General features: G+C 38.4%; 1 protein-coding gene across 1 annotated transcript in view; it reads left to right on the forward strand.

Annotated features, from left to right (window-relative positions):
- Window positions 1-19928, forward strand: part of QKI (QKI, KH domain containing RNA binding) — a gene marked incomplete at its 5' end in the record, with an annotated part of 109962 nt that overhangs the window by 66339 nt on the left and 23695 nt on the right. The gene's annotated exons all lie outside the window — the stretch shown is intronic.

Consider the following 19928-nt stretch of genomic DNA (forward strand, 5'->3'; position numbering starts at 1 on the left):
CCCCCGATAATCTGTTCTGTAAGTAAACTTACAAGCCAAAAACATTTTGCATTTACTTGACAAAATTAACTGCTTAGAAGAAAAGAATTTCCCATAGATTTTATTCAGTAGGTCTTATAAGGAATGTAAACAAACAGGTTAAAAATAAAGCACAATCTGTAGTTGCATTACTGTTAAATCATACAACCTCTGTCCTTAATAGTGCAGTTTGGAAAGTTTCATAGAAAAGTGCTTTTTTCTAAGTATACTGAACGGTTAATCTTATGATCAGAAAAAGTTAACATTATTTTTATTGCTATATATAATTGAAAATATTCAGCTCACAAAATATAAGCAGGTAAGTTCACCTGACGTTGCAAATAGACCAGTTGTCTGATAATTAAAACTTTTACCGACCTATAATCCTTCTGTAAGCTGCTTCGGTTCTCAGTTACTCACCTGGGGTGCCCCTGGGGAGCTCAGGCGGTTAAGGGTCTGACTATTGATTTTGGCTCAGGTCATGATCTCCAGGTTCATGAGATGAAGTCCTGCATTAGGCGCTGCACTGACAGCATGGAGCCTGCTTGGGACTCTCTCTCTCCCTCTCTCTCTCAAAATAAATAAATAAATAAAACTTGAAGAAAAAAAATTATTAACCTGGGAAAAAGCATCATGTTAGAAGCTGTGTTAGTAACTAGCATGTGTCTTTCAGAAAGTGAATAAATTTCTCCGTTTTTGTTTCCTCATGTACAAAATGAGAGTTGGAATAAGTGACTTCTAAGGACCATTTTCTTTTATTTTTTTTATTTTATTTTTTTTTACATGTATATTTTATGGAGAGACAGAGAGAGACCGAGCACGGACGGAGTAGGTGCAGAGAGAGAAGACGACACAGAATCCGAAGCAGCTCCAGGTTTTGAGCTGTCAGCACAGAGCCTGATGCAGGGCCTGAACTCACAAACCACGAGATCATGACCTGAGCGGAAGTCAGTTGCTCAACTGACTGAGCCACCCAGGCGTCCCCCCATTTTCATTTTTAAATTCTTGAATATTAAAAGGTGGTAGTAGATTAAAAGATGGTAGAAACTTTAAAAAAGTTCATACAATTTACATACAAAAAATTTTAATGTTTATGTTAAAGAGAGACAGATGTGAGTGGGGGAAGGGCAGAGAGCGAAGGAGACGCAGACCCGGAAGCAGTCTGCTTTACTGACTGAGCCACCCCGGCGCCCCTGTACAATTTATATTTTAAAAGAGAAGAACATTTTTGATGATAAGTCTGTCTCCTATGGAAGCACTCTTTAGGGTTGTTATTAATTACTACCTCTGAAGCAATAAAACTTCCTTAGAATTACAGATTTTAGAATAAAAATACTTTGTAAGGTACAGTTCTATAAAGTTATTTAACGTCGTAGTACCTTCTTATCCTCTCCATTTCGTCGGATAAGCGTCTTGTGACATGGATGCTGCGTCACCGAATTTATTTTCGGGGAACTGGCGATGGTGCTGTGATAAGCAAAGGTTTACACAAAACCCGCTTCACAGTCCCAGGGTGTCCAGCGGTTTGGGGTTTCCCTGATGCGGGCTTTTGGGAGGCGGGATACATGATGTTTGGGAGCTGACTTCTGGATTTGAGTCCCATCTTCGTGGCTTTTACTGTCTCCCTTTCCCATCACGTAGTGGCTGCGAAGTCAGATAAGACATGAAGAATGTGTAATATCATGCCTGCCACATAACTGTTGCTTTTAGTTCCCTGCAACTTTTTGACACTGTCTAAATACCGTTTTATAATTGTATAGGTTTACAAACTGTTCCTTCCAAGTGCTGATTATAAAAGGAATGTATTAATTCGGGATTAAAAAATAAGAGTTTCTTCTCAATTCATTATTGTTTTTAAATAAATTGGTCTGACCCTTACTTAAAAAAAAATTCGCTGTCAGGCTTCATACAGAACCCTTTAGTTTATCATTGCTTCACGGTTTTCAAAAAGGTATATTTGGTTGAAAATGTGGACCCATAGAATCACTGTATAAATGAGAACAGGTTTCTTACCAGCATTTACGTTCTGTGTAATCTCCCATTGCCCTCCAGTGAGCTGCAAGGGCCTCTTCTTAATGTATTCTTGTGTAGACGAAGACTCTTTGAAACATTTCTGTGGTTTTCATGTGTCAGAATGTATCTTGAGAGTAGTGGTGCTCTGGTTCTGGTGACCATTTCAGTCTCTGGTGCTTACTTCACACGTCCATGGACTGTAAGTTTTCAGTTGTGCCTTTCCTGTGGTTTGGCGTTTCTAGCTGTTACCAGGTATCCAGAAAAACACCAGATTCAGTCAAGTTTATTTCCCGCATCCCTCAGACATGCTCACTTCCTTTGGCCATATTTTTTGCATCCTTCTTTTGAGCCGGGCTTACTCAGAATCCCGCAGCCAGCACCCATTGTTGTGGTTTGGGCCCCACAAGTCCTCCCAGACCTTGCAGTCTATTCAGTAACCTCTCCTTGCTCATAAAGGCCTTTTGGTGGTTTCTCTCTATGAGAACGCAGAGTTGTTAGTTTCCCTCATCATTTGCCATACCTTACTTTTCCAGCTTCATTTTTCCCTCTCCCCAAACCTAAAGTACACACACATACACACGTATTTCCCACTAGACCCCCACAGATTGAATCACTCTGTGTTTATTTGGTTTCTTGAAACTTCAGTCTTCTCCCTTCCGGGCCTTTAAGTTCATTCCGTAAATGTTCACACGTGCGTTTGCTCTGTTAGCTGTTGAGGGAACAGAGAGTTAATAACGCTGACTAAGTGCCTGCCATCTTGAAGCTTACCTTCTGCTTGAGGGGAGGCTCCAGCTCGGAGTAACTGACCATAAGCACAAACAGATATAAACTATTAGGTAGTGCTAAAATGGGAAGAAAAATAAAGCAAGGTAAGGAGAATGGAGAACATGGATTAAGGAAATACTGTTTTATGAGGGTTGATTAGAGAGAGCCTCTCAGAAGGTGACATTTGGAACAACCACCGAGTTGAAATGTAGTTCAATCAGTTGGATGTCCAGGGATTTCTGAGCAAAGACAAGACAAAAAGTGTGATGGTCCGGAGACATTTTTGGGGTCTACCAAAGGGAGTCCAGCCCAGTGAGCAGGCGGGGGAGTGGCGAAAGGTGAAGTCAGTGGGGAGGGTGAGAAGGCAGCTTACCCAGGCCTGTGGGCCGTGACAGGGTATTAGATTTTAGTCTAATCTAATAGGAGAAGCTATTGGAGGAATTTGAGGAGAGGAATAATATGACTTAATTACACTTTACAGGATGATCCTGAATAGAGAATAGACAGGCTTTGAGGGTGATGGAGAAAGCAGAGGTGCTCATGCACAAGTATTTGTAGTGCATGAATGAGTTGAAAGTGATGTGGACTGGTGGTGAACGTGCTGAGTAGTAGTTGGTTATGGCGTTGTTTTCAGGGTAAAGCTGGCAGGAGTTTTGATGGCTTGGTTGTTGTGTGTATATGAAGACCTCAGGGATCTCACACTGCGAGGTTGGACTTGTCTTCTGTGGTCTGAGGGGCAGGGAGAGAAATTGGGTTTGCCAGTATAAACGTTGAGATACTGAATGTAAACAGGCATTTGTTAGTAACCAGTTAGGTAAGCAGATGGGACAAGAATATGTTAATTTTGAAGCTGTCACCCTATCAAAAGCTTTTAGAGCCAGGAGGCTAGACTGGTATCTAAGAATTGGATAAAGGTGAAGAATTTGAGGACAGAGCCCTGGGTACTTCACCAAATAGCAGAAAGAGGAGGGGGACCCCCAGGAGACCTGGGGGAGGACAGGAGCCGCTGAGGCTGAAAGAAAACCGTCCGAGAGGCCAAGTCAAGGAGCTTGTCGCTGGAGATTGTTTGCTTCAGTAGTGGGCACTGGGGGTGTAGCTGATTTGTGGGGGGGGCGGGGGTGATGAGTTTAAAGACTTCATTGGCTCTGGTTCAAGAAGGTGTAGGACAAGAGGAAAAGGAGCTGGAGTGTTTTCCCCTAAGATTTTGTTATTTAAGTAAATGATCCTTTCAGTACTCTTGGCCTTTTACTTCTTTTATTGGTTCATTGTTGGGGATCTTTTTCTCCATTCCTCATCAGCCTCTCCCTTCACGGTTGGTCCTTGGATCTTTTAGGAGCACCTCCCTAAACACACGACAGGAGAGTGACCACTCTGCTGCCGGCATCAGCCCTTCCCTTCTCTTCCTTGAGCAGATGCTGCATAAATGTAGTACGCAGGATAATTAACTTGTGCGTACATACTTGTAGGTAAACCTGTTGCAGTAGAATTACTAGGTTGAAGGGTATGTGCATTTTAAATTTTAATACTTTGTTCATATTATGGTTTTTAAGTTACCTTCCAGAAAATTTGTACCAATTTATGGTCCTGCCAGTCTTTTATGAAAAGGACGGTTTACCAGCACCGTCCCAACCCTGGGTATTAACTAAAGTCTTAAATTTTTGCTTTCCTAGTGGTTTAAAAAATAATTATAATAAGCTCTTTAATTCCAAAAATGGGAATAAAATAATTCTCATGGTTCTTAAAAATATTTAGATTTTTAGACTTTATATTAAGCAGCTTTGTGATATTATAGACATTTTTGTAACAAAAAAACCTGTATTTTTACCTCTATGTTCATATCTTGACCAGGTACATAGTCCCTAGTTTCATATTGTTGCTATGGGGAATGTGATTCAATTTACATTTTCATTTACAGGATAAATTTTATAGCTGACGTAGAATTGTCTGTGTTATTTCAGCATACGTGTTTCATACCTAACCAAATAGAACAAGTTGAGATTTGGAAGGAAGTAGATGTAGAAAATGCTGCACATGTAGTCGTGGGGTTTTTGCCTGTCTTGTCTAATGTTATATAGCAAAAGATGGAGTCTTTGCTTGAAGGAGCTGGGTGAGTATGAGGGAGTGGAGAGAAGAGATTTTTTGCATTACCTAAAATTTCATAATTGAATGTAATAATTTAATTGCACCTCCTGTTTTTAAGATTTAATCTGGGTAAAGGTTTACCCATATACTATACTCCACGTGACTAATTTTTCTAATAATTTGGATGATTTTACTGTGTCCACATCAATTCACATAACACTATACACAACTAAATGTTTAGTAAGTCAACTCAAACCCTTTAAATTCAGATTGGGTTTCAAAACAACCTTATGAAGTTGGTTTTTCCTCCCCCATTTTTCCAGCAAGCATATAGACATAGAGAAACCTTAGCATTATTAGAGCCCTTGGTGATTATTTTTTTTCAGGAACTAGTTCGATACTCTTATTTCATTGCAGATGTAAGGGTTTGAGATGATTCACACTTCATTCAGAGTTTGGTGGCCTTTTACCTAGAGAACTTGTTTACTTTAGAAATAATACCATTTTATTTTAGATGTTTCTTTGACTTTAATGATCAGTTTATATAAATCTCTTGTTTCATAAATCATAAAACAAATTGTGCATAACTAGGAAAGAATAATTTCTCTAGTTATATGTAATGTTTTTATCTGACAGGTCTAAATCTGTTACCACCAAATATCTATTTAAATATGTCCTTTTTATCCCAAGTGCAGTTGGGGTGTTTGAATCTCACTTCCCTAAGCCTAAACTGTGCACATTCTGATTCCTGAGTCCTTCAAGATACTACAGTAATTACACTGTGGTCTTCTGTGAAAATTTAAATTATACTCATTGATAAAAAAAAGACTATAGAACAATGTCCTGATTTTGCTAATCTTTGGGGAATTGGGGGCAGAAACCAACTACTGATATAAATCTGTTTTCAGTATATTTGTTGAGCACATTATTCCTGCCACTCAGTTGAAGTAATCTGTCTTCTCCCGTTAGTCTTAGTCCATGTAATTAATTCTCCCATCAGTTAGTATACTAGGGCGATTTTTAAAATATATGTAAATCATATTTAAGTCCTGACTTGCTGTTTCTCTTCAAGTAAAATTCAAGCTCTGTATTGGCCTCTGCAAGTAGGGCATCAGTTGAGCTGTGCAGTATGAGGCTGTTGTGTGGTGAGGAAGTGACTCAGAATCGTAAACAGGTAGTTGTGAAACCGTGTAAAATGTCAGTGAAGTCATTTTTAAGATTTTGGATAGCTCCATGTAACTATAACGTTTAATTTCCACATGTATTTTATTTTCTCTCCATGTTATTTTCTAAATGGGAGTAAGAATTTTGAAGTACAAGGATGAAAGTTAGAAGGAAATGAGCAAAGTAAAAATCTTTTTCTAAAATGATTATGGGGAAATTCTCAAACTGACCAATAGATCTTTACTAAGTATGTAAGGTGGAACATTACGGAAAGGTTTTCTAGGAAAAAACAGTGCATCATGGTAGTATTTAATAAATTAAAAAACACTTATTTTGAGTGCACCCTAAAACGAAATTAGTGTTACGTGGAATTATTTCAGGATTTGTGATTTCTGGTTTTGTATAACTGCTTTGTTGTACAAGTTAATTGAGTAGAAAAAATGGTAGTTTTCATGATTCATATGGAAATGTAAGGTATGGATTACTTATTAATTTTTGCTCAATATTTAAGACAGGGTATGTTGATCATTTTTCTTTGGTAGTAGGTCTTCTTGCAAAGTGGTACCATTCCTTGATTTTCTAAAAATGTTTATTTCTCTATTTAAAAGTTTGTGATATAATTACTAACTTAATACAGCCCTTAGGATGAATTAATTAGTTTGTAGTTACACAAATGATATTTTAAGTAGATTATTTAGTTCTTATATATGTAAACCTTAGGCTTTTAAACATATATGTTCAATTTGCTTATTATAATAGGAAACTTCTTCAGGTGATAGATAAATGCCAGGGAATTTGTAATATGTTATAAATTTCCAGTTCATTTTGCCTTTTATAGCACAGTAAACCTGTTTGTAATTAATTTGGTTTTGATATCCTCATGTACATATTAGGACATTTGATCACTTACTGTCTACTATTTTAAGGACTCAAGTTTTTATTCCAGGATGGGTGAAACTATTGGAAAGCTTTGAGGAGAAAAGAATGGAATGATCTGATTAAGTTTTTTTAAGGATTACTTGTCCTCCTCTATTTAAAACAGAATAAAAACTTCAAGAGTGCAAGAAAGGATGTTCTTGTAGGAGCCTTCATATTATGGCCCGTGGGACAAATCCTTCCTCCCACTTGTGTTTGAATAACCCATGAGCTAAGAATGATATTTGCGTTTTTAAATGGCTGGAAGAAGATCAAAAGAAAAATACCTCATGAATTGTGAAAATTGTATGAAATTCAAATTTCCTTACCTGTTAAAAAGTTTTATTGAAACACAACCATGCTAGTTCATTAACAGATTGTCTGTCACTGCTTTTGTGCTTCACAAGTAAGCTGAGTAACTGCAACAGAGAGCTCATGCCCAGGAAAGGCATTTTCTGTCTGGCTAATTACAGGAAAAGTTTGCCAGTTGATGGACTGCTGGACTAGTCCACATGAATGATGACGAGGGCTTGGGCCAGGAGAGCAGTAGAAGTGAGGCATGGTCTGGTACTGAGCATATATTTTAAGTGAAGTTGGCAAGTTTCACTAATGGATTGTCTGTGGGATGTTGGAAGGCAAGGAGTCAGAGACGACACCAAGGATTTGAGATGGAACAGCTGGAAAGACATAACTGCTATGACCTTGATAAAGAAGACTGTAGTGGGACCTTTGAAGAGATTATCAGGAACTCAGGTTTGGATTTAGTAAGTTTGAGATATTAGTTGGTTACCCAGGTGTGGCTATTCTGTTTTTTTTTTCAGATTAGCAAATACTTATTCCAGATTGTGTTTTAAGGCACTGGGGGTCCAGAAAATTATTTAAGACAAGATCCTTAATATTTAGGGCAGTGTCATTTCTCTAACCGTATTCCATGAGACACTTTTTCATAAGTGTTACAGGTAAAGGAAACCTTTAATATGTGAGTAATTATTATGAAGCTCTGGTAGGAACCATTTCTGAATTTAATTGGCCATCAAAGTTTTTTTTCTGGGAGTACATTCACGTCTAGTGTTGTAGAGGTCTGTTTAAGAAGTAATATGGCAACTAACAGATCTGATTTAAATTCAGTTGAGCTGTTTCTCAACACTGAAGAATAGTTATTTTGAAGAATTGAAGGAAAGAAATCGTTCTATAGGGGTTTTCCCCCCATTTCTTATTACCCAAAACACCTTCAATTTAGGGGTACAGTTTGAGTTTTGACAACTGTATACACTACCACAGTCAAATTTTTTTTTGTTTTCGTATTTTTCAAGGAACTTTATTGTCCTTGTCGTCTTCTGAGTTGTTAAAGTTTTTGTCATGAAATTGTTCATAATATTCCCTTTCTATCTTCTTAAAGTCTGTAGGATCCATGGTATTGTTCTTTCATTCATGATGTTAGCAATTTGTGACTTCTTTCTAATTTTCTTCATCATCTAGCTCTAGGGCTTTATTAATTTTATTTATCTTTTCTAAGGACCAACTTTTGGTTTTATTGTTTTCTCTATTCTACTTTGTACAGTCTTTTAAAGATACAAATTTCTCTCTATAATGCTGTAGCTGTTACATTGCATTTTCATTACCATTCAGTTAAAAATATTTTTTAATTTCTTTTCTAATTTCTCATTTGACCTATAGGTTATTTTCAGATGTTTCCAAATATTGAGATTTTTCTATTTGTCTCACTGTAACTGATTTCTAGCTTAATTCTTTTTCTTCTCAGAGAATGTATTCTAGAACATTGCAGTCTTTCTGAATCTAGCTAGGACTTTGTATAGCCCAGCATATGGTCCCTTTTGATGAATAGCCCATGTGTACTGAAAAACATGTATATTTTGCAGGAGTTGAGTATGTGTTCTGTAAGTGCTGTTTAGAGGAAGGTGATTGAAAATGTTTAGATTTACTCCTATTCTTACCCATTTTTCTCTACTTCTTTGAATTATTGAAAATCATCAATCATTTCTTGCACAATATTTCTCCTTAAAAACAATGAAATAGCAAGCTGATTTGGTGCATATGCACATGTGGCCGTGTGTGTATGTGTAGCTTACACAGCCCATGTGAACAGGGTTTGTCATCTTTAAAAGATTTCACTCTATGTTTTATATAATAGCAGCTTTCCCCTTGCCTTAATTTTGAAGTCTTGGTTCCCCCCCTCCCCGCCCCAAATGTCAGCTATTCCATGTAGCACATTTTCTAGAGAAATAGTACCAAGCAGTATATAGGTGGCAGTCAGTGTTTTAGAAGGCGCTAACTGAATTGACAAGGAGATGTCACAGTGGCCTGGGTGTTCAGGGAAGATGACTTCACATAGGTAGGTGAGGCCTGAGCTGGAACTTGAGACGCAGGACTTCTAGAGACAGAGTCACTCCATTTGCATGCCAGCTTAGTGAAAGTGGAGACAAATGCAGGAGCATTGCACAAATCCTGCATGGTCAGGGAGTGTCGCTTCAACTTGGAGCCTTGATTTTGTTATTCATAAAATTGGGCTGTTCCTGCTTATTTGCCTTAGAAGGACTTTGTAAAGGTAAAAATTATTATTTTAGTTATATGAAAGTATAAGACATTTGTTCCTCTTCCTCTTTTTTAATTTTTTATATGTTATTTGGACTGGTTACTGCTACATCATTGGCTGTGTCAATTACAAGGTTAAGTTCTGCTCACAAGAGGCACCATACAAAAAGAAAGTGACTCAGTTCCCTGTCTACAAAACGTGCCATCATTGCTGGTCTAGTCTTACTACAGGCTCTTGATTACAATGGCATAAAGATTATGAAGCCGTCTGTTGCTATTACTAAAAAGTGATAGCATGTATAAAAGTTTCTGTCTTCTCTTCTCCCTTTCCTTCTCTCTGTCAGATACCATCCCTCTTTCAGTTAATTCTCATTCCGGTTAGTTGGAAAATAATAAATAATACGAATTCTCACATCATTAGCTAAGACTTTGTATGGATACATGTCCTGTGATGTTTTCTAATCCTTAATGAAGGGACCTACAAAACACTAGAATAGTGGAAAGTGCGGACTTCATGTTGTTATGAAGACAGAGAAAGTAGAGGTGAGGAGCATAGTGCCAGGTACCCTTTTCTCACCTGAATTTTTCTGCCCGTACAGTAGGAACAGAGGGAGAGACGTCTGCTGAAGAAGTAGAATACTAAGCTGGAGAGACTAAACTAAATGAGCAGCACTGAAGTGCATTAGACAAACTAAGTTCTCCGGCGGCTGTGGTTGATGCCAGCGAAGGCACAGTGTTCATTTCACGCTGTGACTCTGTGCTGCTGAGCGTCGTGCCTGGTGTTTGTCCTTTTATTTTTTAAGTTTGCTTATGGGTATTTGAGAATTTGAACATTAGTCAGTTGTAGAGATACAACTTATTTACTCTTTTAGGAAGGCAGTTATATACATAGAGCTCAATAATATTAAACTAAATAGTTGATCCTAATAGATTATTAGATTCTGACAAATTTCCAGATAAGGATTTTGAAATTTAAAGTTGCTTCAGTTATTTCAAGGAATATTAGGAAATTGAAAAAAAATATATACCAAAAGTAATTTTAATACGCTTTTTTAAAAACTACAGATGTTCTCAAAATTCAGGAGAGTTGTAGCAAAGGATCCATCACAAAATACAATTATTTAAAGTTCACTTTCCCTGTTATCCAAAGATTCTCTGCTTTCTAATGCTGTATGCATTTGACTCATAGTTAGCTGTGTATTAGTTATAACCTGAAAATTAATGAAGAGTTAAAGAATAAGGTAGGAAGAATGATAATGCCTCTGGAAATGGAGGCTTGTCTTGGAGTTAAAGGTTCTTAGCTGGATGGTTAATGAACTGATAGTTCTACATTTGGTTCTTGATCATAGTATCAGCCATTCAGATCGATGGCATTCCTGTTCTCCTATTCATCTTATTGGGAAAGACGGTAAGGTCTTAAAAGATACATTAAAAGTCCTCTAGCAGTGATGCACTTGCCCCTTGATAGAGCTGTAATACGAGAGAGCATCTCTCTCATGTAGAGAAAGGTGTTGCTGCTGTTTTCTGCCGTGCACAGCCATTTTAATCTGAATGGAAGATCTGTCTAGGGACCCAGAGTACAGTAATTAGCAGTCTCTTCAGAGTGTCAGAGCGGAATTACTATTGTAATGGTTTAGCTGCAGGATAAAAGGATTGAATTTGGGTCTGCTTGTCTGCCAAACTAAAATGAGTTGCCATGGGAATTTTCAAATGTGAGAGGCGTTTACTTAAAGCAATTTGGCAGGTTTGAATAAACTCATAAATTACAGGTTTGAAAGGAGCCAGTCCTTGCTTCCTCACATATAGGCAGGACTGTATAGAAGGCCAAGAGCTTCTTAAATTCTTCATGAGAATGAGTTGGTCCGTGCTGTCTTGCAGAGGATCCATTTATTAAGACTTGTTTGTTCACTAAATAAAGTACGGTAAGCACGTTTAAGGAAAGGTATTTTGTTCCAGATCTCTGGAGGAAAAAGGAAGTGACAACTCTAGACAAATTTCCCTTCTAAATTAAATGTGCCTTTAAATAATGCTCTTAACATGATGGTTTTGTTTTAATAAACATTGACCTGATATTAACTTTAACGTTGCCCAGTGCATGTAATAAACATATATTGTTACACTTGTCATGTTTGTCTTAGAAGGAAGATGAACATTTAAAGCTTTTCTGGAAAACAAATAAGGTATTCAAACTTATAAACTGGATTATTCAGTTTGCATGGAAATACTTTCAGAGAGACCATAGGCACTCTCTTCTCTCTCAAAAACTGAGCTTTAGTGATGTTACTTTTTAGTGAGAAAACGCTCCCTTAAATGCCTGCAGTGATGAACATCATTATGCTCGTATAGAACCTTACTCGTCCTCAAGATACCAGTAATAATATTTCTTGCACTGGTGGTTTATGTCTGGCCTCCAGAAAAAAAAGAAAACAGTGAAATTTAAGTATTTAAAATTTTGAGACTAAAATGTTCTCAGGCAATAAATCAAGTCTTTGTGGACATCAATTAACATTTTCCAGCCACTTTACTTTCATCAGGAAGTAAAGATTTGGTGGTTGCTATCTTAGTGGCCTGAAAATGTAGATGCATCTTTCAGAAAAGTTTCACAAGGCGATGCCGGTATGCAGAATGATTGTTTAGTTCAGATAAGAAAGTAGCCAATGTGTTTTTAAGTACAGTAATAAGTGTATTTTTGTTCATATATTAATCTTCGTAAAGTGTACTTACATATCAAAGTAGTATGATTAAAATCCTGTAGCTCTAAGATTATCATTGAACCTTAATATATAAATTAATAAACCTTAACCCACAGCAGAAAATGCTTTCAGAAGCCTCATTTAAGTTTAGACCTCAAAAACCATTACCGAAGTCCTTACCAGGGATCTAGAACTGGAATCACAGTGCCGTTTCTGCCCTCTCTGCGGCAGGTGCTCTGATGCAGGTGGGTGTGTCCTGTGTTAGAAAACGTGGTGAGGGCGGCACCTGGAGAAGATGCAGTGTGGTGGTGAACTGCTTCTCACAGAGAGGGACCCCACTGAATAGAGTTCAACTGGATTCTGCATCAGTGTCTTTTATATACCCCACCCCACATTCTGCATTTAGCCACAATTCCAACTAGAATTTTCACAAAGAATTGAAAGGACTTTTATCTTTGGATAGCCATTCATAATGACAGATTAAGTAGGACATGGTGTAGGTTTGCAGACTTCCTTCACTGTCATAAGTCACCGAGGAGCTGTACTGAAATCTCTTTACTCTCTGTCCAGCCATCGTCTTGTCTGGCAGCGGGTCAGCCCTTGTGAAATGAACAAAGGGCTTCCCCCCAAACTTGGAGCTTCATTTCGACGAGGCTCCTTGGCAATAATAGTGAAATATGTCTTGGGTGGAGTAGCTGTGCACAAGCAGTCACAAATATAGACTCTGCATGAAAAACATCCTCCTCGTCATTATTATCAGGATTCATTAAGGAGTGTCTTCTCTAAACACACAAAAATGTGGCTGATCGTTGAGGGAGCCTGTAACTCTAAGGCTTTGCAAATATAAAACGAGGGATTCTGGACAGAGGATCATGGAGTAGTGTGCTTATTCTCTGCGAAATCATTTTGTGGATTATGGAAGGCGGCCTTCCGTTGTAGTCTTGTATGCCATGTGTCCTTCAGAACGTGCATGTTCGGTTTCTTATGTAACATATTTTATACTTGCGAGAACCTGCGTTTTCTTAACTGTTGTTTCTATCCCATAAGTAAATATGCTGGTTGGGATAATGCATTTTAGTTTAGTTTTTCTTTATTTCCTTACTAATTGTGTGGAATTCTACACAGGTACTCTAATTTACTATGTGTTAGTCTTCTTATTAAAGATGTAAGATTATTTAATAGAAAAATTGGTGATTTCTTGATGTATCTTCTTTAGTTCAGTTCTTTTCATACATCCCTTTAATTTGTTTGCATGCCCTTCTGATGGTTGGTAAGTAGCGTCAGGTCCCTTCTATATAGATGAAGCCTTTGTGTTCCCTTCACTTTCTGTTAATGTACATGGAGCTTGAATTGCCAAAAAAGCTAAGAAAATCAAATACCCTTTATTAACTTAAGTTGTATTTTTTAAACCCTTACATTCCTCTTATTTCAAATGTTTGAGTGTTATATGTAAGCAAACTTGTTCAGATAATTACCGTTGTGAGATGAACATTTTAATATTATACTGATATTGTTTCAGGTAAACTAAATTTGGTTGCTTGTCATATACAGCTTGGTTTTCTTCTGTTTTTGACAACTAAATTTTTAAAATTTAATTTCAAAAATGATAAAAATAAAACTTCTTTATTGGCATTACACTGAAGCCTATATTGCATATTTGTGTAAGTGGATAGGGTTTGGGGTTTTGTTTTTTTTTTATTCCTTAACCTTTAATACCTTTGTAGGGAGAAAAAATTAATCTTTAATGTGTAAGTCAAATATAAAATGTAAAGTGAGTTGTTTTTAAAGTTATGCCTTTAAGGGTGTAGGACTCCTAGACAATGGATGGCAATATGGCATTAACTTATTTTTGTTCAGCAGCTTTGTAGAATACATCTCTGAGCAAGGTGGCAGATTCATGAATTTGTTTACTTTATGCTGTTAATTCGTGAATTCATGTGTGAGGGATGGCTGTACGCTCTGTTCAAATACAAGACCTTGACTCCTGAACTTGGCATTTGTGGGATTATAATCTACTTGTAGAGATTAAAAACTCATTTAAACAGTGTCAAAAGCAGTTCGCCTCACAGACTTTTACTGAGAGACTGCTGTTTATCAGGCTAGAAACAAGGCCAGTGCGCATGGAGGTAGAGACTTCGTAATGTAAAAGGGAGGCCAGGGCAGAGTTAGTACATTTCCCTGTTACTTCCGTGATCGCTGGGTGCTTGCTCTTCAGAACTGTCATGCCGGCGCTGGGGCAGGTCCTTTTCCAAAGTGGTCTTCGCGCACTGCAGCTTGCTCTCTGGGCGGTCTCGTCTGTCCCCAGGGACCGCTGCCACGGTGCTCGTTCGCCCATGTACCTCTCACCGTTAGCTCCGGGTCTTCCTAAGCCACGTGGCACCTTCTCTGGATGATTTATGGGCATCTCAAACTAACATCACATCCTTTCTGCCCTTCTCTTGCAGGAATTCCTCCATTGTTTTCTCTTTGTGGATGACATCCATTGCCTAGGAGTCCTACACCCTTAATTCCACCTTCTGTGCCCCCTCTGCTCTCACTCTGTCCCATCCCATTTATCATCAGGTTCTGGTTCTGCCTCTTTGTAGCACCTGACTCTTCTCTTTTCACTATTGTACTAGGTCAGTGGGTTCTCCTTCACAGTTGCAGCCAAAGTTATCTTTTTAATATGTATTAGAAAGAAGTATCATATTCCCTGTTTCGGATTTTCCACAACTTTGTCACTGCGTGGTAAAAATGCAAACAAGTTAGCATGGTATCTGTACGCCATCTTCACCTGGTGCATGCCTGCCTTTCCAGATTCGTTTCGTGTCATTTCTCCTTCCCCTTCCCCCATATTATAGACCTTGCAGTTCCAGAACACTCCGTGGTTGTTTGTTCAGCAGTAGGAGCTGAGATGGGAAAAGGCTCAGGAGAGGCCGCAAGAAAGATGTCTCTTAGTACTCGAGCGCTTTGAACAATTTAAAATTACCAGTGAAAGACCAGCCAAGAGGAAATGTATTAAAGAAAAAGTTCTGTTTCAGTTTAACACATCACTTTTAACAGGTGCTTTAGGCGTCTGCTTATATTCACGAAACAAATACTTGTGCTTTATATATAGTGGGAACCTACTACTATAGTTTTCTTTTGTTGTTGTTAAGAAATTAAATTTTTTTTAACATTTATTTATTTTTGACAGACAGAGAGAGACAGAACAGGAGTGCGGGAGGGGCAGAGAGAGAGGGAGACACAGAATCAGAAGCAGGCTCCAGGCTCTGAGCTGTCAGCACAGAGCCCAGAGTGGGGCTCCAACCCATGAACTGTGAGATCATGACCTGAGCCAAAGTCGGACACTCAACTAACTGAGCCACCCAGGCGCCCCAAGAAATTAAAGTATCCAGTTTGTTATGCAACAAATGACAAAGTATGCTCCTTAATAATATGCAGCAAAACCCTGGTTGTAAAAATCTTTTAATTTATTAAAAAATTTTTTCATGAGAAATTAAAAATTTCAGACTCCCAGTAACAAACTTATTTTTTCCTATAGGAATTTCAGTAATCAGATTGTTTAAAAAGTTATATATATATATATATATATATATAATTCCATAAAACCAAATTCTAACAGGGAAAGATCCAGACAGTTGAATTATTTCTGACTCTGGAACCAGAGACATTGCCTTTCTTTATGCCACCAGCAAATTGTTTCTTAAACGTTCATACCAGATCTTTAAAGCACCAACCATCCCAACAAAAAGCTGCGTACCTGTGGAACATCAGTCACGGTTTAAACTAACGGTGGCTGGGCAGCACATGTGTTGTTCTCTGATGTATTGCTCTCTAATTTCATTTCTTATCCCACGAAGTCGTCTGTGAGAAAACGACCAGTGCTTGTGTGTTAGCAAGAGCAGGGGAAGAGCCGTGCCACCACTCCGCCATACGGTACCGAGGCACCAGAACTTGCTGAAGCAAAGAACTATTTCTACTGGAGTTTACAAACCAAGTAATGAGTCTTAGATTTAATAACAGTTATAGTTAAAGCCAATTAAAATGTGTTTGAGCCATTCAACTTCATTTTTTGTAGATGTTCCTAAATTAATACATTATGGCAGTTTCTAAAGTATACTTCTATTAAGAAACCCTATTTTAGCTACTGATTTTTATAAATTTCAGGAATTTTGAGTATAAAATCTGTTATCGGAATGCAACATATTTACGAGTATACTGATTTTACATATTTTTTCCATGATAAAAATAAGTACAAGTAACTTTTTAAAACTTTACATTGTACATATGCATACATTTTACACATATGTTACACATACATATAAAAGCAGTAAGAAGTACTAAAACTGAGTCAAAATACAAGAAATATTGGTACTCTGCATCCTTGTGGTGGAAGACGAGCTTGTCCAGTGAGCACCACAAGGCACAGAGAGGTGGTCAGGTCGGCCGTGTGCACAGCCTTTCTAGTGCGCTGGCACATCCGCGCAGTCTTGGCCAGTAGCCCGTTTTCACAGAGAAATAAAAGTGGGGAAAGCACAGCTCTTTCTGGAAAATGCTTGACAAAAAGCCTGATTTGAGCTTCCATTTAAGGAGGATTTTCTTCCCCCCCCCCTTCCTCCTCCTTATTTAAAAGGCCATAAAATGAAGACCCATACCTTTGTGTGACCACGTACATTGCAAAAGCCCTTTCAGGATACAATTTAATAGGGTATACATCGTCTAGAATGAAGTGGGAGTAGGAAAAATATTTCATAAAAATAGCAAGATAACAAGTTATGTGTCAACAATTAATGGATAAATTCAATTCATAATAAAATCTAGATGGGAATAAAGGCATTGTTTCCCTTGAGGAGTAGATTATATGTAAATTTTAAAATACAGTTTTAAAGCAATATGACAGCACCTGCATTTGGAAATAAAATACCTAAGTCCATTTGCTCGTGAGTTTGGATCCTTTAAACCATTTCCTTTCAGTCCCTGCGCACATCGCCCTCAGTGGTTAGAGCCCTGCCCTTTGTAGCCTAGCCTAAGACTTCGTGTTTTCTCCCTGCTTTGGTGTTGCGACCTTGATGCCTTTTTCAAACTAAATGGGTGTGGCCTGTCTGTCCTGAAACCTATTGGAGCAGGTGGCCTCTGGGGTCGTGGAAATCCTGGAAATCCTCGGCTTCCTGCCTGTACCTGTCCCTTCCCCGGCCCGTGTTGACGCTGTGTGCGGGGCAAACAGTTCACCCAGGCCTTGAGGTCCTGGCACACAGCTGTCCTCTCCGGCTCACAGGAGGTTCCGTCTTGGTTTCTAAGCCCTGGTCCTTAAAATGCTTCCGAGCACTTAACGTTTTCTCGTTTTTCAGCTTTTGTTTCTCTTGATAATTGTATGTGACTAGGTTTATGGGCTAATTATTGTCATACTTATTGGACATATTGTGATTTTTAATATTTATAAAACACCTCAAAATACTGGGTAAACATTGCAGCCACAAAGAACACAAGAATACCCGAAACCCAAATGCAGGGTCAGCTTGTTTAAGGACAGTGGTTTTGTTAGCTGTAAAAGTAAATATGGTTCAAAGTTCTTAAGTGAGGGCTTCTTGCTTGTGCCTAAATAATGTGTGGAGTGCGCCAGCCCAACAGCCGGCTCGCTCCCACGTCACCCCTGCTGTGCAGGAGAAGTTTCTAAGGCTTCGGTTCTGAAGGGTTCCTAGGAGTTCCCTCCTGGACTTAACCGTGTTGATTTATTGTATGCCTGCATTGAGGTGAGGCTTTTAGATTGCTGTATACTTACCCACTTAGGAAATGAGGGAGTACTTGCAATTTATTTCAGAAGAGAAATATTCTTCATCCCTAATGGAATGTGCTGTTTACATTCCATGTTTTGTTTGTTATTGTTTTATCCTTCAAGTTTGACTAGCCCGTACTTGACTTCCTAGCTGTGGGATAGCTAAGCATGAGAAGTATTCGAGTGGTTTATTAACATAGTGGCACAAATTCCTGTCTTCTGTTAAATTTTACCCTAAAGTGCAGCCAATGGGAGAGAGAACACCTGTGTTAGATACCTTAGAGAGTTGCTAAGAGGGTTATTAGTAAGATAAGAAAGATTAAACTCTGTAAAATTTATAAACACAAGGGCGCCTGGGTGGGTCATTCGGTCGGTTAAACATCTGACTCTTGATTTCAACTCAGGTCATGATTTCATGGGTTCATGGGTTTGAGCCCCCCATTGGGCTCTGCACAGATAGCGTGGAGCCTGCTTGGGATTCTGTCTCCTTATTCTACCCTTCCCCTGCTTGCTTTCTTTTGCTGTCTCAAAATAAGTAAATAAACATTTAAAAATAAAAATTATAGACACTTGAAATATGGACTCCTACTTAATCCCCAAAACAGAAAGCTTTTAAAAAATAAAATATTTAATTAGCTTATATTTTTTCCCAACCTGGGAAAGATGTTAAGAGTCTGTGTCTCAGAACAATTAGAATGCAGAAACTTAATTTTATTTGCCTTCATTGCAATCATTGTACATCATAGAGGTCAAATGCTAGCAGATGACATTTGAAGAAATTACTGTTTTCATTTCTTGATTTGTTCTCCCTTTGCCTTAATTTGAGGTTCAAAGTTTTAGTCAGCCGTTCACGATAAAGATACACCTTCCTGTTATCTTACAAAACAACAAAGACAAAAAGTTAAAAGTGGGAAGCACCCAAACTTGCTGGCCTTAGGCGTCACCAGAATGACTACGACCAAAGCCCAGCAGTGCCGTGAGCTCACACTGCTCTGAGGACCAGGTAGCTCTCCACCCGCTCTTGACTCTGAGGTTATTACGCTGTACTTGACGGCTCAGAAGTCTCGTGAGTTTCTCCTGGTGCAAATAGGCTCACTCTCAAGAACCCGCATGGGAGGTTGACATACAGTACCGTCACCTGGAAGTCTGTCAAGAACGCTTGGGGGGGATTAGCAGTTTTATCACAGATCCTTACGGGTGAGCTTTGTTAGCAGTTAACCCACTAAAATGGTTTGCAACACTTGCGTATGTACTCCTACGTGCTTCTTAGAATTGTTGTTTTCAGATCCTTAAAGTGATTCATGATCCTTTCCCTCAGAGTTTTTTATTTGGTCTTCCACGACACCAGTGCAAACTTCTGTCATGGTATCTGTTACACTTGACTGAACTCGCCTTACTTTTCAGTCTCTATCCAAACCAGACTATAACGCTTAAATACAAGGACTGCATTTAATTCTTTGTATCCCCAGACAAGTGATTGGCCTTTGGTAGGTAATCGATATTTAAAAAAAAACAAAAAAACTAAATCCTTTTCCATCCTGTAGACTCATTGCTCAGTCCGTGTATATGTGAGTTTAATATGTTACTATTTTCAGAATTTGTCGTCAGGCATTTGTCAGGACTTTCTACAAGTGTCTCCTCACCCCCTGCCACCACTACCACCACGTGTGTCCTTCTCAGATGTTTTGTCTACTTTTCCCTACACTTCCCACAACTAATAGATTTTCAGATCGTCATTTTCAGGTACCTACTCATTATCTTCCTCTGTCGACTCAGGTTCCCCAAAGCTCACAGTTTGTACTGATATGTCCTTTTTATTGCTGCAGCCATATAGTCTGATAACGTCTACCTGTGTATTTCAGAGGTCTTCCCTTTTTTTTTTTCTTTAAAGTAATGATGTGGCTTCACTATTACTAGTGTATACCCTGAGTTGTGGATCCTACAGATCTTTCAAGTTTGTCCTTCCTATT

The sequence above is a fragment of the Suricata suricatta genome, chromosome 7 (assembly GCF_006229205.1).
Source record: "Suricata suricatta isolate VVHF042 chromosome 7, meerkat_22Aug2017_6uvM2_HiC, whole genome shotgun sequence".
NCBI classification, from domain to species: domain Eukaryota; kingdom Metazoa; phylum Chordata; class Mammalia; order Carnivora; family Herpestidae; genus Suricata; species Suricata suricatta.